General features: G+C 38.2%; 1 long non-coding RNA gene across 2 annotated transcripts in view; it reads right to left on the bottom strand.

The window, feature by feature from the left end:
- Positions 1-8,130: 8,130 nt before the first annotated feature.
- Positions 8,131-13,290, bottom strand: part of LOC138727808 (uncharacterized) — a 63,381-nt gene continuing 58,221 nt past the window's right edge. Inside the window, exons 2-3 of one of the 2 annotated variants that reach the window (XR_011338618.1) lie at positions 9,555-9,627; positions 8,131-8,393 (exon numbers count right to left, since the gene is read on the bottom strand). This is a non-coding gene — a long non-coding RNA (uncharacterized lncRNA). Of the gene's footprint in view, positions 8,394-8,897; positions 9,035-9,554; positions 9,628-13,290 lie in introns of those variants that run through there. The other variant, XR_011338619.1, reaches the window with a different exon arrangement.

Genomic DNA, 13,290 nt, shown 5'->3' with positions numbered 1-13,290 from the left:
TTTTCTTCTGATACAGATTCAAACCCACTAAATGACTGTCAAAGCTCTTTATGTGGCTTAATTCCGTATTTTGATTCCTCAGCTGAGCATAAATTTTCACAAGATTGATCTTCAGCATAAAGAACATGCAAAAGCACTTTTTTCACATAGCAGGGAAATACAGGTACATAGAACTCCATCAGAAACTATTAACATTCAACACCCCTAACACTGATTAGCTTTAAGGTAATTGAGATCAGTTAATGTCTCGCTGGGAAAAGAGCCTTATTTTTTTCCAAGTCTGTCATCAAAACTTCTATCTGCAGTGAGAACTCTAGAAATTGAATGGGATTCCATCTCATTTCCTGCAGGCTGCTGAGCATATTCTTTATAATTTTAAATTTAAGCCTCTCTGGAATTGTCGCATGAAAACAGAACATTTCATTGGCTGCATAAGGGAGTAACAAAGCTATTCGCCCCTTTCTGGTCAATTATATCGATTGTGATTCTGACATTTTCAAATGTATTTCTCCATTTACTCCAATTATACTAAACATGATTCTTAAGATGATTGTCTCGGACTTTGAAAGACATGCAATGAGCCAGCTCACTTGTAGTCTTGTCAAAATTAATTAATTTTTCTAAATCTAAAATGACCAGGGATGCATTCTGCTTTCTGTTTTGAATTAAAATCACTTCTTCAGTGCTGTGTTATTCTTGGTTTATATTGATTTTAGGTTCAAAGAGTATTAACTTCAAATCTAAATTTTCTTTTAACCTGTGGAGAACATGAAGGGATCAAAGCTGTACTCCGAAATTTCCCCAGGGGGCTCATCCAAAGCTCAACAAAACATTCTCACTGACTCAATTTCCCTTGCTGTCTTTGAAGGACTTCCTCTTTTTCCATCAGGTTCAGTTTTTTGGGGAATGTTTTTATTCAAATGCAAATTATCCCTAATTATGAGTAATCTTGCAGATGAAATTATTTGAATTTTTACAAATGTCCAAAATCAAAAACAACAATCAGAAAAAAGGAAAAAATATGTCTTTAAAAGTAATTGTCATTAAAAAGAAATTCCAACAGTGGTGGGTTAGCCTTGGTTAACAGCCAAAACTCCACTCAGCTGCTCACTTACTGCCCTCTCTCATGATGGGGAGGTGAGGGAGAGAAAATGGAATGAACTGGTACAAGAAAGCTCCCATGTTGAAGTAAGAATAGGTAGATCACTTATCAATGTCCTTTATGGACAAAAGAGACTCAAACTGAGGAAAATTAAATTAATTTATGGTCAAGTAAAATAAATATTTAGTTACTGATTCAGGTATTGGTAAACATAAAGGCAAGCATTAAAACAGGGGATGCAGGGGATACCTGGGTGTCATGATCAACACGCAGCAGTTTCTCTGCACTAGTCCCTCCTTCTCACATCTTGTCTCTGCTCCAGCATAGGTTCTCCATGGTGACAGCTCCTTTGGAATCAGCCATGTGCTATGGCATGGAGCCCTCTATGGACTGCAATGGATGCCTGGTCCAGTGCCATGGAGCATGTTCTCCTCCTCCTCTAACCTTGGTGTCGTCTCTTCTATTTCTCACATGTTTTCTGATCTCCTCCTCTCTGTCAGAATACCTCCTGTCCTTCCTTACACAGACACTCCCCATGTTGCCATCAGCATGGTTGCAGGGCTCAGCAGTGCTCTGTGTTGGAGTTGTTGGAGTCAACTGGAAGTGACTGAGTCTAGCACGGGGCAGCCCTAGGCACTTCTAACACAGGCTGCCCCTTGACACTTGCATCCAATAAAAATGCAAACAAAATATTGAAATCAAAGCTTACTTCTGTGCCAGTTCTTCAATATTTGGCTTCTATTTTTTTGGCACCTGCAATTAATTTCAGCCAATAAAATCAGTAGCTTAAGTGGTGTGGAGGAGCCATTGCCACCAGCCTTCTAATCTGAAACAGCAGCATGCATTTTTGGAAGCAAATTTAGTGATTGCCCCAATTTACCATGCCACAGTTCATACTGTGGTGCAGCCTCAGAGTGCATAAACTGGATTCCTTGTGGCATCACCTCACCCTCCAGAGAGGTACGAGCACACCCCTAGCCCAAGCCAACCCCAGGCACAGCCTTGGAGTAGGGCTGGGCTCGTCTGAGCACCAGTGTGCATGGGCAGGGCATGGGAAGGGCACAGGCACAGGCATGATCATGGGGATGTGCAAGCTCACGGTTGCCAGCCCCAACTGCTTTGCTGCATACTGTGTAGCACATCTCACTAGCACACAGACAGATGCAGTCACTGGGAGACAAACATGCTGTTATTTGGTCCAGGGTCTTTCACATTCCTCGAAGTATTGTGACCAGAGTGATCTGATGTCTGCTTGCTGGACTACATGCAATGAGCTTGACAGTGTCAGTCTAAAACCTAGTGAGACAGAAGCCATGTGATCAAAAAAAATGGTAAAAAAATACAAGTTGGTTTGACACAGTAATTACCTCTATGATAGCTCTTTCTAGGTAACATAAATTGGTGATGACAAGGTAGGGAAATTCACCTCTTTAGCACTGTTTTCTGAATAAAATTTCCCACAGCTGTCAATCAGGGCATTTTACCCTCACACTAAATTAGCACCACTTATTTTAATAGTGTCTTTTGTACAGTGCTGAAAGGTGAACTATCTTTTAATTCAACTTTGAGAATATTCTGTTGTGTTAAAAGTTCCTATTTTTGTGTAGTCTTTGTTATTCCTTAACTATGAGTCTTATATATAACGAACATTATTTTCTTAGCCTGGTCCTGATCTGTAGACCATAGCCTGAGAAGTACATTTTAGTCTTTTTATTTCACAATTAGAAGTAAATTATAATTTCTCTTTGATCATAGTCACGTACATTTCCTTTTCATTGTACTGTTTTGCTGCAAGATGTGATATGCTCCATATAAAACTTACTGTACTTGGACATTTTATTAGAACAGCAAATGCCTTTTAAATTTATTCTTGTGCATCCCCTGTGCTGTCAATAAAATGCTGTAAAAGTAAGTAATGCAAAGAACCTTGCATAGGCTTGTTAATGCTACAGGTAGTTTTACAAAGAGGTTATAGCAACCTAAAGCGGAGTATTTCAAAGGTAATTCTCAAGCAAATGCCTTTTCTTGTCAAAACAGAAACTACAAAATTCTTGGATTAATATCAGGTAGTCTGGTCCCTTAAAGCAAAACGAACCATTGTTATGAGACTTGCACACAATACATTTAACCAAGTGCTTAATTCTTCTGTATTTGCCATATTCTTCCAGAGCCATCCAAATGCATAGATGGTAGTGCTTATAAGCTTGAAACTTTCTAAATGTCTGAGATTTCAGCATCCTCATGCACGGATGCAGAATGTTTTGACTCACTTGAGCTGCTTGATGAGCCTAGATCTCATTTCAGAGACAGAAATTAGCAGTGTCATTTTTGTTTCCTGATGAGTCAGTGCCAGGCTCACATGTGGAGCCTGCTCAGCACATTACATGTAAAACTCACTTAGGGTTTGAAATGGTGATGGTGCCACACACCTACTTGCTGGTGAAGGATAATGAAGGACACTTCAGGTCAAAAATGGTCTACAAGTTTCTCCAGCTGGACTCTGCCTTCTCTGAGACAAGAAGAGTAATAGGTGCAGGGCTCTCCTTGTGCTTACCCGAGAACTTGCAGGCTGGATCCATGCTGAGTACAGCTGGGAGGCATGAGCATCTATCTGACGGCACAATGACAAGCAAAACAGGTAGTCATTGATGAAAGAGAGGACTGAAGCAGGCTGCTATGACTGTGCAGGGAGGTGGGTCACCCACTTGGACAGATGTTTGAAGTTGTGTAGATGGCCAAGAGGAAAAGCTGTTTGCACCACATGGGCATGGAAGTATATGGGTTTCCGCTCACAAGGGAATGATGAGGTATCCTTCTAAGAAAGAAGGGAACAGACACTTGCAGCAAGGCGAGACAGGGGTTGCTCTAGAGTCAGCAGGAGGAAGGACTCCCATGTACTCATTCAGTACTATCTGTAAGTTATCTCCTTTTCCTGGCCTGCCTGAGGTCTTCATTAGATCTCACTTTAACCACTTTGGCTTCAGCTAAGCTTCACATAACTGCATTGGAGAAAAACTTGTAAGATTAAAAAATTTGGTAGACGCTCAGAGGTATCAAATAAACCTTAAACTACTTTACAGTTGTGACTGAAGAAGGCTCCTCTCTCTGATCTCTAGGGTATCAAAAACGTATATATAGGGGAAATTGCATTTAAGGCTTTTTGTGAGCACTCAGATTTCATTCCATACTCCTTTATCCTCTACTTTATACATACCCTTTACTGAAACTTCTAATGAGACAGACAAATTGGATAATGTGAGGCCTCTCTTTAAAAAAATGAAAGAAACAACTAAGCCTTTGCTAGGGAGCAAACTTATTCGATCAGCTTCTGTGTAGGAGCAGTTTTCAACATTAGCAACTGGATACCACCCATTAGCATGACTTAGAGCAGCTGCAAAATGCTGCCAAACTTTTGTGTTACAATTATTATGTGACAGCATTGCATAAAATAAACCAGGACAACCACTGTAGGCTCTCATTTGTAATAATTCTCTTTTTAAAAGCTGATGAAGAACACCAGGCAGTTCTGTGGCATAAGGTATATCTGGGAAAGATCAATGAGTCCCATGAGAATAAAGAAAAAATTGCAGTATGGGACCTCTTATCAAATTAAAAGCCTGTTGCATTTCTATGTTGGTTCTTGCTTTCCTAGAGAAAAATGCCCAAACATTCTTTTCTCTGCAATAAAACAAACATTAATTCCCAATATTCGTATGTCACATATCAGGTTGCAGAATCTTACTGTAGTATCTTTGCAACTATTCAGAAAAAATAGTTTACAAAAGTCAAATGTAAGTCCACCTCCTTGGCTAGGTTTGTTGTTTGTTGATTTAAATAAGATAAACTATCTATTAGTTAAATTCTCTAAACAGAGAGGAAAAAACAGAGATGGTGACTTTTAAATGATGATTTTTTTTTTTCCTGTGTGAAAGAAGATGGTTCAGAAGGAATTCACCTGATTATGACTTTAAATAAAGACCTGCAAATCTTATCAGGACCACGGAAAGGTTCCTTAGGACTTCTTAATTGTATTACTCCACAAGATCTTTATAATACATAGAATAGAATCCTAGAATGTCTTGGGTTGGAAGGGACCTTTGAGATTATCTAGCTCCAGCCCCCTGCCATGGGCAGGGACACCTTCCACTAGATCAGGTGGCTCAAAGCCTTATCCAGCCTGTACTTGAACACTTCAGGGATGGGGCATCCATGGCTTCTCTGGACAACCTGTTCCTGTTCCTGATGCAAGCTCAAGGTTTACTGGAATAAACCTCTGAAATTCCAATGCATGAAAGTTTGATTAGAATATACAGCTACTGATCTTCTTTTTTTAGCGTCCTTTTTTATTACTTTCCAAATTTTGATTCACAAAGCACATTTCAGGTCATAGAAATTTCCAGTGGGTTTGTGCCCATGAAGATTATTGGGGTTGTGTGGGATCTATACTAAAGTTCAAGACAAATCAGAATAGTAATTGAATACTGAGAATTTGGACCTGCAGAACAACCGAGTCATGAAATTTTGAAAAACAGGCCTCTATGTAGTCTGCATATATTCTGCTATTTGTGGAGAATTACATCTAGTTACAGAAAATGTATCAGTGTAAATACATTTCGGCTAAAGCATTAAGCATTTTGTTATGCTTAAAACTACATTTCACTTATATTTTCATTTGGCAAACAACAGAGTAACTGGATCAGCTTGAAGACTGCTCACTCCAAGGAAATGATTTGGGGAACATTCTTTACTCCAGCAATTACTTTCTCCATATCTATGGGCACAATACACCTTTAAAAATACAAATAAGTGGTCTGTCATTTATATTTGGTAGACCATACCATAGACGAGGCTACATTTTCTGATTTTTGCATTTGCTGTCAGGCTCTTTGTTTGTCCAAGTGGACTTCAAATTAGAAAATGCACCTGATTTCTCTTATTTCCTTGTCTAGCATTTCTTAAATGGTTATTTTAATGTACACCTAGTACTTAGGAAACTTCCTAAACTCTAAAGATTTATAACTTGCTGTAGAATCAACATTGAGAAACTTTATTTCAAACTACAAGAGTGGTGTTATGATCACATAGGCAAATACAAATAGTTAGTAGAAACTAATAGGGCAAATGGTGTTTTCTCATGTAAGTCTGCCAGCTCCGGGTACACCCTTTGAGATCAATATATTTATTCTGGATTTACTGCTTTTTCTATGGCTAGCCTGATGCAGTGACCTAGGCATGGAATTTCTTAGAATGTATCTGTTATATTACTTCCGTACAATGAAGTTTAGGCATCATTTCATAAAGATTCAGAGTAAATATCACAACAGGTAAATCAAACCTCTAAATATTTTAAAAGAAAGTTATCAGTAATACTCTACCTGAATAGAGAGGGAAGCGTTGGAATAACTGCAGAAAGAATGGTATCTACAACTAATTATTAATATTGATTTGTATTAGAGATTTTGTTTATAGTTAGGATAATTTAAGAGAAGAAAATGAAAATTTATCTATTAAACAAATTAAATCTCAGACTTGATAGCTCATTTTCATAATCATACTTAATTTTGTGTGTACAGGTTTTCACACAATACTATCAGAAAGCAAATTAAGAAAAACTGAATTCTAGATCAATATAAATTCTGTTTGAGAAGATAAGGCTTAACAGAGGAGAAAATGCAGTTAAAACATAGTTATAGAACAATGGTAAATCCAGGAGAAAAAAAACCCTAGTCTCTGTTAAATAAGGAAGTGCTACGTGATATAAATAAAGATTTGGAAGTTAAAAACATGTATCAAATACTAAACAGGCCTTGGAGTTGTCAATGCTTGAGTAGAAGAGCTCTAAGATAAGCCTGTTTATTGCAGGAAGTTTTTTTGAATCAATGACTCTCTGAGTTAGTACTTGAATATTATTGCAACACTGGGTTGGGAGGATGCCATGGAGCCACGATTGGTCAGCATTCAGAGATGTTATTGAAAAATACCATTGATTTGTGTGTTGGAGTTTTTTCCTTGGCAGCCAAGTGTGTTAATTCTGGTTCCCTGAATAATTTCAAATAGCTAGTTATATTGAAGGCTATACAGAGTAGATGATGTGACTCATTTTATATTCTACCTTGTTTCAAAATTGTTATTGCAATGTCAGGCAAATTCAGGCAAACTGATTTTCTCATTCTGTTAAGAAATTTTTTCTTTCCTTTTCAGCATAAGATAAAACAATAATTTTCTAATGCCTTTTTTAAAAAAATATTATTTGGAAATGTCTAGCTTTCTCATGATTTAGAACAGCAACTTGAAATTAGATACATAAGACAGCATTTGTCAGAGATCTGTTTTTTGCCAGCCCTGTAAAAACCTACTCAAACTTTTTACACCTTAGGGTAATGACTGTTTGCACATGCTTGGTGGTGATGTATTCAATTTTTTAACAGGTAAATATTCCTAAAGGATACCATCTGCATCACCAATGCTACAGTCAGGGCCCAGAATGACTTTCCCTGCTATTGTCTTCTAAGCTTATGCAGGCCATGCCTGGTCCAGCAGCTGCACCAAAAACTGAGTCTGTCACTCTAGCTCTCTCAGTGACATCCTAGCATGGGCTCAAGGGGGATGTAGTAAGAAACCTCCCAGAATCAAATACAGAGGAGGTAAAGTCTAGCTGTTGTATGAGAGGAAAAATCCCAGGCTAAAACAGGGTGAGACAGAGACTGGAATGGCAGGCTTCAGTGCAAAAGACTGTGATTCTTAGGGTGTGATGGGAGAAGAGTGTGAGTCTATGAGCTTAGTGATGTTGGTACAAGAAGTCTGAGTGATGTGATGTCATGTGGAAAAGACCTTGAAGGAAAAGTCTAGAACTGTAGGCTACAAAATGAGTGTGGAAAGGGACATCATGAAAGAAGCTGAATGAAGAAGAGAGGGAAACTCCATTTGACTTATGAAACAAGCTTATTGTGTAACATCAAGGTCCTGTACCTTCTGCACACTCAATCAGTTCCTACAGTTTCAATGAAGTCTAGACTGAAGGGGGAAGCCTTAAGCATCAAATTTAACCTTGGTCTCTTTGTTTCAGAGCCTGGTACTCTAATTCCACTGGGATATCTGCTCCATCATGTAAAGAGTTCTGTCTTTATTCCTCCAGGATCTCCCCACAGAGGTTAGCCTACCTCTTTCCTGGCGCTGAATGATTCATCCTTCCCAGGAATTTTTCTCCTTTTTGTCCATAAATCTCTCAGCAGACCTAGCTCTAAGACAGATGATCCTTTCTTCTCCCAAGCTTTACACTCCTCCTCTTTATCTGTGAGGAGATCACTAACACTGTAACACTTGATTATCCACCTGTCTCCTGACAGCCTTATATCCAAGCACACTTATTTTGCTGTTGACCCTGGCACTCAAGTGCACAAAAAATCCACGAGTATCAAAAAGGAATCACTAGCAAATACGCAAATTATTCTTAAGGGGAACAAACACAAAATGTTCCTTAAAGTCAGAAGGAGACACTATAGTTACTTAATTACACAGTTGACTTAAAGCATCTTCTAGAATCTCAGCATATAACTTCTACCGACCTTAAGTTCTAATTCAGGCAGCATACTCCCTTTAGAAAGACAGCTATATGAACAAACACAAACCAGTGGCAACTGTTTGTCTTGTTTCTTTTATTTCTCTTTTTTTTTCTCTTGTTTTTTTCTTTTTCTCTCTCTCTCTTTATTTTTTTCTTTTCCTTTTTTTTTTTTTTTCCTGAGGGGAAGGGAAACTTATTGGAGAAAGAGGCAGAAATTCTAGACAGACTATGACTGGCTAGGCAAGGAGTACAAAGAATAAAAGCTAGAAATGGGAATCCCATTCCTCGCTTTTGAACATGACTGTGAGCAAGCCCACTGATTTCTCTGTGCCTCTTCCTCCAGCAGTATTGTTCTGTCTTTCTTCATTTAGCTGTGTGGAAAGCAAAGACATATTTGGGGAGGGGGGTTGGAGACATTTGTAAGATGATGCCTTGTAAATGACTGAAACAAAGCCCACTCCCAGCCTGTGTTGCCAGCTTACTTGTATTGTCCGGGATTTGAGAAAACTTTTAGCAGGAAACTTCAAGAACGTTTCCGTCAGCTGCATGGAAGCAAATATAAAATAACTACTGATAAGATTAGACAAGAGATCAGGACTGATGGCATGAAAAAAAAATGATTGCAGGAGTTCGGTGTTTGGCAGATGGCTACCCTTTAACCAAAATATGTTTCGTTCTGTCTCACCAAATGCTAGATGACAGACTAAGAAAAAAGTAATATCAGTTAAGCCTTCAAAATGGAGTAGTTTGCCTTGGAAAACAGTGACTCTGAAAGGAATTTAGGGGTCACAGTAGATATATGACTCCCAAACCCCTTAATGTGGTACTGCGGGAAAAGAGTTAATCTCATCATGGGTATATAAACACAGAAATAGAGGGAGGTGAGCTTACCTCTGTGTGATTGTTATTCCAATACTTTCTGCTGTTCTGGTCTCCGTATTTCTAAAGGATGTTGGCAAGGGTGCTAAAAAAAGTAATAAAAATGATTTAATGCCTGGAGACTTAATGACTTACAGTGAGAAATTTAAAGCACTCATTTTGTTAAGCTTATAAAAAAGAAGATTGAAAGGTGATTTGATAATGGTTTATAACCACATGCATACGGAAAAAAAACGCCAGGGAACAAAGGATTCTTTAATCTGCTGGGGGAAAAAAGTAGAGAAAGAATTGATGACTAAAAGCTGAAACTGAAAATGCAGTACATATTTTAGCTGGAAAGGTAAAAACTCATGAAAATGAGTAGGGGACCCTCCATCTTTTGCTGACTTTAGGTCAAGACTGGAATCCCTTTCAGACTGTTGGCTGTAACTGTAGAAAATATTTTTAATTATGTTAATATAAGGGGAAGATTAGGAAAAAGATGGCCTCCATCAACTTCTTATTTATTTAATTTTTAGAGGAGCATGACATGGGCAACAGACTTCTGTATTACTTGGTAGCTTGCATGAGCCTAAGAATCATAGGACATCAGTGAATGGGACAATGCAGCAGGCATAATATGAACATCCAAATCAACAGACTGGAGACATGAACAGGAAAAAGTGAGTAACACAGTGATTTGTACAGATAGGCTGAGAACTGTTAGGCAAAGATAATGGACATAGACTGGATAGTAGAAAAAATTTTGCTATTACATTTGTAGGACTTGCCAGAAGATATACAGAAAACATCATCTCCTTTCCTGACATTTATTTTGACGGAAATTAGCTTCAGCTGTCTAAAATGTAAGACCCTTTCTGATATTTAGACCATATTTAGGATGAGCATTCCCTTCTGGAGTTCACAAAATGAAAGAACACTGAGCTAAAATGTCAGGTAAAAAAATCTCAACAGAAAACTCCTTAATCTTTGAAAATAATTCTAGGAGTTTTACTCTGAGTTTGAGTATTATTTGTTTATTTGCTTGTTTTCACCTTTCCCCTTTTTAGTTCTTTCTTCTCTACTTTTCTTGGTATTTCTTGATGTCCCACACATAGAAACCAGTCTGGCATATCTCTCTTACACAGGTCTGGTTTTGCTACAACTCCAGTCCTTCAGGCTGTCTGCACTGATTGAGTGCACTTCAGCTTACTGTTGAGATGGGAGAAACTCTAGTCCTTGTTTTCTTCTTTAAAAGTGAACAAATAATTCATGATGAATTGCTGATTTGGTTAATTTCACTCCCTCCTTCCTGTTTGTGAGTTATTTATGATTCTCATAAGTACACTTGCTGAATAATTCCTCTTAAAAATTCATGTCTGCTTCTCATTTCAGACCACTTCACTGCAAGTGAATGTGTGATATTTGTGCTGAGTTATCTTGTTTAAAGTAAAGATTTCTGGTCTACTTTTCCATCAGTTGACTGGATTCTTGGGATTCACTTTTCTTAACAGCTTATGATAGTCTATCAAAGAAAAGCAAGACTCCTTCTTCTGTCACGCACACTGTGTGATCTCTGACAATTATCACCACCTTTCTCTGCCCTAAGTGTAAATTGGATACAACACTTTCCTACTCATACTTCAAGCACGTATTTCTGTCATAAAGTAGTGTTTTGTTTATAAGCAGTATGTTAACTGAAGATTTTTCTGTTTTTTTTTTTTTTACTTTTGGAGTTCCTCCATATCCCTGATGTTTCCTTGCTTCTTCAGGTCCTTTCTCATCTGGTACTAGAGGAGGTGCTGCCTCCTTACCCATTCCTTCACTGTAGTCATGACTACTTTCCAGTGCAAGGAAACTTCTAGAGCAACAACCGGGGCAGAGTCTCTAGATAAATTACATTAAATCCTGCCTGTAACATACTCCTCCAACAAGAAAAAAAGATGGCTCAATGGTTTCTGAAGTTTGGGCCAAATTTTATTATGTGACAGGCTCTGTGTAGTGCATTTATAATAGCCACAGTGTTACTAGTCACGTAGTACTGATACACCAAGGAACTGTGAGCCTAAGGAGTTTTAATAGCCTCTTTTGTGAACCTGGGAAGCAGACAACCACCCTATTTCTTTGCTGTTCTTCAGCCTACAAGGAAAATGCAGGCCTGGAATAAAGGCACAGCAAGAGGATTTATTCTCACAGATTTGTCCTTCAGATTCACTAAAGTAATCGCATGGTCTATTCTTGCCACAATTTATGCTTTGTTAAGTACAAGTTGCACTTGATGGTTTCTCTCCTACAGTTCTTGTTTTCATTCTTATACATCACCTACTAACAGTGCCAGCAGGAGTAATACATATGATTCGTATAGAGGTGAAAAACAACAAAAAAAATTAATTGCTTATTCATTGGTGTTAAACACCCAGGTAATAAGCAAGAGGAACGGGAAATTCTCATTATAGAGAGGTAATCTGGTCTAACTTGCCATCCTGAAAGCCAGCAACAAGGGCTGTATGACTAGAATGTGGAAAAAAAAAATTACAGGTCACAATGTGTTTAGGAAGGACAAGGCAGGGAGAATGGTGCTTCAAATGAATGTGGTTATCTCTCATTCGGAACTGAAGAGTCATGAACATATGCAAATCAGTGAACAGCCTAGCAAGGTGAGTGGTGGCTGTTTGTTACATATCAAAATAAGCTAGCAAAGAGGATGAGATACACATTCAGCAGCTATCTGAATAGAAACAAATGATGTTACAAATGAAACTGCAGTGGGATGAGCATGTATAGCTATTTCAGATATTTTAAAATAGTTTCCTTACATAAAACTACTGCATTAAGATTAATTAACCCTGTTGTCATTGTGACAATGGAGAAAGCTGAATTGATCCTTAGACTGAAATTACAGTAGTTGCCCAAACCTTGCCTAGTCATAGCCTGATAAAATTCAATAAGAATGAACAGAGACCTTATTTTTAGAGATTTACACTTAAAATTGACAACTGAATTATCCAAGTTTAAGAACATTCTATATAAGGGTTGGAAGGAAAAAGAAAGAAAAGACAAAAACCTCATCGAATGAAAGCAGGAAATACATATGTTTGCAAATAATAAGAAAGCCAGCTATGTCTCAAAGACCACTGTGATTAAATTAGATGCCTTGAAAACTCACAGTAGTTAAATAAGGAGATGGGAGAACAGTACGGTGGCAAACTTGCTGCCTGACACAACTGAGTATACAATTGCTAACATTAGCATGTAGCTCTCTCTGCAATAGTGACCATTGGAAATATACATGACCATATATTCAACTTTGAAAATGTGATCCAGGTATGAAGATTTAGGATCATAGAATCATAGAATGGTTAGGTTTGGAAGGGATCTTAAAGATCATCTAGCTCCACCCCACCTGCCACGGCCAGGGATGCCTCCCACTAGATCAAGTTATCCAAGGCCCCATCCAATCTGGCCTTAAAAACCTCCAGGGATGGGGCATTCACATCCTCCCTTAGTAATCTATTGCAGTGTCACACTATTCTTATGGTGAAGAAATTCTTCCTGATGTCTAATCTAAATCTACCCCTCTCCAGTTTATACCTGTTCCCCCTTGTCCTGTCACCACAAGCCTTTATGAATAGTCCCTCTTCAGCTTTCCTGTAGGCTCCTTTCAGGTACTGGAAGGTCGATATAAGATAACCTCACAGCCTTCTCTTCTCCAGGCTGAAAAAGCCCAACTCTCTCAGCCTGTCTACATACTATTGTGTTAATATATAAT

The sequence above is a fragment of the Phaenicophaeus curvirostris genome, chromosome 1 (assembly GCF_032191515.1).
Source record: "Phaenicophaeus curvirostris isolate KB17595 chromosome 1, BPBGC_Pcur_1.0, whole genome shotgun sequence".
NCBI lineage: Eukaryota > Metazoa > Chordata > Aves > Cuculiformes > Cuculidae > Phaenicophaeus > Phaenicophaeus curvirostris.
Note: the sequence above shows the minus strand (reverse complement) of the source record. Positions and strands in the feature narration are given on the sequence as shown.